Consider the following 4,733-nt stretch of genomic DNA (forward strand, 5'->3'; position numbering starts at 1 on the left):
TGTGCCCAAAGGACTGGGAAAAGAGAGAAACCCCACCCAGCAAAAGAAAAACGTTTTAGACAACACTGACCCTACCCAACTGTATGCTATAGTACTTCCGAACCCTACTCTGTGGACACAGGTAGCTGGAGAAACACATTCCTCAGGGAGCACCAGCTGAGATTGAGCTAGACTCTGGGCGACCGAGAGGCCTGGGGAAGCACTTTCTTTCCCTGCAAGCAGCAGCATATACTTAGAGCCAAAGTAGTAGGGATCTGGATAGCTCCAAGAAACTGGAAGAAGCGTGCTCCACCAGCTGGAGCTTCAGACCGCTGTCTCCCACGCAGCAGCAGCAGGTAGCCACTTAAGACTTTAAGCCTACTCCCACTCCATGGCACCAGAAAGCTCAAGGAAACACTTTTTACTCTATGCTAGCACCCACTGGACAAGTGAGGCTCAGATTTCTTGACTACAATCACAAGGCAGGCCACAGAGGCACTTTCCTCTAAGGCTAGTAGTGTTAGCGTATGCCAGGCCACCTCTGGTATCAGCAGAGGATGCAGACAGTTGCTTCCACTCCTCCCTGCTATTGCTATGCCAGCTAAGCCTAAGTGAAAAACCCGGATGCCTAGCAGCAGCTGGTGCCCCTCACCCTCTCTATTAGAGGGAGGGAATCATCTCAGAGAGCAGGGAACTGGAGAAAGAGATTCTTCAAATCTGTATAGAAGTCTTGGAAAGACACCTGTTTAATACAAATATGAAACTTAAAACATCATGCCTGAAAGTCTGAGAACTTTATTGCAATGTGGCATCCCACTCAGGTTTTCATGGTGGTCTCTGAGGAACACACAAACAAAGCAGATCAGAATAGCGATGTGCAGGTTCTAAAAAATAAATTGTCTTTGGAACCTCAGCTCACAAAAGCAGGCCAATAAAACTCAAGAATATCCACACAGAGACACATCATAACTAACTTTTGAAAACTAAAGATAAAGAAAAAATTTTTGATAGTAGTTAGAACAACATGCATTACCTATAGAGGCACACTGGTTTAAATGATAGCAGATTTTCTCATCTGAAACCATTAATGCTGGAATAAAGTGTACATTTTTCAAATGATAAAAGGAAAAAACTGTCAAACCTGAATTCCATTGCAAAAATCCTTCAAGATTGAAGAGAAAATAAAGGCATTCTCAGATGACAAGAAAATTTATAAGTTGTATTAGCAGATACATCATTAATGAATGGCTAAAGCAAGGTCTTCAAACAAAAAGGAAATGATACTAGCAGAGGCTTGGAACTTTAGAAAAGGAAAACAATGACATATGTAAAAATCAGGTGAATATTGTAGTTTTTTCTCATGCATTTTTTCAATCATGTAAATTGTTGAAAAAAACACAATATACCATCTGATGATGGATTCAGTATATGTAGAAAAATAAGTAGAGAAAGTATATTTCAAAAGGGGAAGCAAGGGAGGAGTAAAGGGACCTACATGAAAATAAGGTTCCTACACTTAGAAGTGGTGAAATACTGATAAGAGTAGACTGTTACAAAATACACACATAATCTAAAACAAACATTATGAAAACTACATAGTTTTTGTAAAGTTATAGACTCAAAACACTAAATAAGTCAAAAAGGAATTCTAAATACAATTCAAATAACTCACAGTAAGGCAAGAAAAGGAAAATAGAGAAATGAGAAATATAATATTAAATATTAGATTTAAGCTCTAACGTAGTAATAATTATGTTCTGGTTGAATGTGCTAAATAAATGGATTAAAAGGCAGAGATTCACACATAGTTTTGTTTGCTTGCTTCTTTTTGAGACAGGGTCTCGCTATGTAGTTCAGGCTAGTCTGAGTTCACTAAGTAGCCCAGACTGGCCTCAAACATGCAACTCACAGTGATGCCCCTAATTCAACCTCAGAGTATTGGGATTACAAGTATGCTTCACCACACTCAACAAAAACAGATTTTTAAAAAGCTACTATGCACTGTCTAAGAAATTCCTTTCAGATCAGGGATATATCTCAGTGACACAGTACATGCTTGGCGAGCACGAGGTCGTGAGTTTGATTCTGGTACCACAAAAAAAAAAAGAAAAGAAAAGAAAAAAGAAAAAGAAAGGAAAAAACTCCAACTCCATTCAAATAACACAGGTAGGTACAGAGTAAAAGTATAGAAAAATATATACTACACAACCATTACTTATTAAAAGTAGCAGAACAGCACCTACCTCATGGGTACAAAGGCCTGAGCTCAATTCTCAGTACAAAAAAACAGCCAGGTAACTTATTAAAAGCAGAAATATCTATATATTAAGATCAGATAAACTAGATTTTAAAATTTCCAGGGACAAAGAGAGATATTATATAATGATAAATGGGATACTTCACCTAGAACACCTAAATGTAAATGCAGCAATAAATAGTTTTCTTTTTTTTTTTTTTGTCTTTTTCGTTTTTATCGGTACCGAGGATCGAACTCACGACCGCACACTTGCAAGGAAGGTGCTTATGCCACTGAGCTAAATCCCCAGCCCCAGCAATAAATACAGTTTTGAAAGACATGAAGTAAAATGATAGTCGCTAAAGAGAAAAACAAATGCACCATTATAACTAAGACTTCAATACCCTCCTCTAAGCAATATAACTACTATATAGAAAATCAGCAAGGTTATGGAATTGACAACACTGTAAAGCAACAGGATCTAATTTTAGATCCAACTTTATCCAACAATAGCATAACTCACATTCTTTTCAAATACCCATGAAATATTCACCAAGATAGTCATGTTCTGGGTTATAAGACAAACATGAATGAATGCAAATGAATTGAAATCACAGAGTATGTTCTCTGACCATAAGAGAATCAAATTAAAAATAAATAATAAAGTCAACAAGGAAAATCTCTAAACATTTGGAAACCAGACAATGCACTTCTCAATAATATATAGATCAAAAAAAAGTCTTCAAGGAATTTTTTTCCTAGAAAAAAGCATGTATTTGGCTTTTAAACAATTAAAAATCCTGTCTAAGCAGGCTCTTTGATCAGGTTTGCAAGTCCTGCTCAGCAACTTTATGTCCTACACTGCACTCGGGGGTTGCCCCAAAGGCACAAATTCACGGCCCTCTGGGCCCACTCCCCTGCACAACTAATGCTGACATGATATGCAGCCACCAGAGCTGGTGCACTGGGGTTCAATGAGCCATGTCACAGTCACACATGCTCATCCTAGATCAGGTCCCACATTCAAAGCCTGACACAGCTTGGAGGGGCCACAGTAGAGATCAAAGTCTTTGAGGCCACAGCTGCTGGTGTCCTTCTGAAGGGTGCTATGAAGCTGCCTCATGGTCTCCAGACACTGGAGACTCTAGTGATCGAAGCAGGACACAAACCCCATCCTCTTGGCCAGACAGATTCATGAAGAAGTACATGCCATAGATGAGGTGCACATATAGGACCCCAGGCTTCATGCAACTGATGCAATTGCAGGGGAGTAGGTCTGCTAGGGACTGGATTGGGCAGTTTCATCCTCCAGTCCCAAGTATGCCTCAGTCTTCACAATGCAACTACGCAGTTCTGTGCCATCACCAAGTTACCAGACAAGGATGTATCCTAGAAATGCCCAGACCCAAGGAGACTGCTGGTTGGTCAAATAACTCTGACCCCAGCCAGCAGAGTGGTCCTTTGGGCTCTCTAAAAGAAATAAATGCTGCATTGGGAGCTCAGGTTAATGGTGGTCCCAAGCAAGACTTTTTGGGGGAAGCTGGCCAGGCTGTGTTTATTGGGTTCTACCGTTGCTGCTCTGCCTCTGCCAGTTTTTTCCCCCATCCTTTAGGAAAGCTTTTGGATGAACAAGGAGAGGCTCATTCCATTTAGTGGGAAGCTTGGCCCTGCCTCAGGAGGACAAAGTAGGGCCAGCGCCAGTATCCCACATCTCTAGATGTGTTGAGGGAAATTTTTAAAAACACAGTGAACTGAATGAAAATGAAAATACAACATTAAATTTGTGGAATGTAGCTGTGCTGACACAATTTATAACACTAAATGCTTACATTAGAAAAAGAGAAAAGGTCAGGTAAGTTCCTAACTGGAAAAAGAAAAGCAAAATATACTCAAAGCAAGCAGAGGGAAGAAAATAATAATAAGCAGAAATCATTGAAACTGAAAATAGAAAAAACAATAGATAAAATCAGTGAAGCAGAAAGCTGTTCTTCTGAGATCAATACAATTGATAGACCTATAGCAAGATTAAGATTAAAAAGAGTGAAGGCAAAAGTTCCTAATAGCATAAACGAAACAGGAAATTTTATCACAGATCCTGCAACCATTGAAGGGAAAATAAGAGAAGTCTATGAAGAACCTTGTGTATAACTCAAGTGAAATGGATTGATTCTTGAAAAGCACAAACTATCAAAATTCAACCAATACGATATATACCATCTAAATAATCCAAACTGTTAAAGAAAGTGGACTTAAAATTAAAAAGGTCTTGAAAAAAGAAAGCTCCAGGTCCAAATGGTTTCATTGGAGAATTATTTCAAACATTTTAAAGAATTAAATTGAATTTACCTAACCTACTCTAGAATACCAAAGATGAAGGAACAGTCCTATGCTAGAGGTCCTCCGAGCCATTCCCAGGCTTAATGAATCACAAAAATCTGCAAGAAAATATTAGCATTATGGAATTCATCAAATTATAAAAATACTTTAACAGTGGCCAAGGATTCCCAGAGTACACCAT

General features: G+C 38.8%; 1 pseudogene; it reads right to left on the reverse strand.

Annotated features, from left to right (window-relative positions):
• Nucleotides 1-3,036: 3,036 nt before the first annotated feature.
• Nucleotides 3,037-4,733, reverse strand: LOC134475529 (DNA-3-methyladenine glycosylase-like; annotated as a pseudogene).

This window comes from Cavia porcellus, unplaced genomic scaffold, assembly GCF_034190915.1.
Source record: "Cavia porcellus strain 051 isolate PalLab524CR breed Dunkin Hartley unplaced genomic scaffold, mCavPor4.1 scaffold_3, whole genome shotgun sequence".
NCBI classification, from domain to species: domain Eukaryota; kingdom Metazoa; phylum Chordata; class Mammalia; order Rodentia; family Caviidae; genus Cavia; species Cavia porcellus.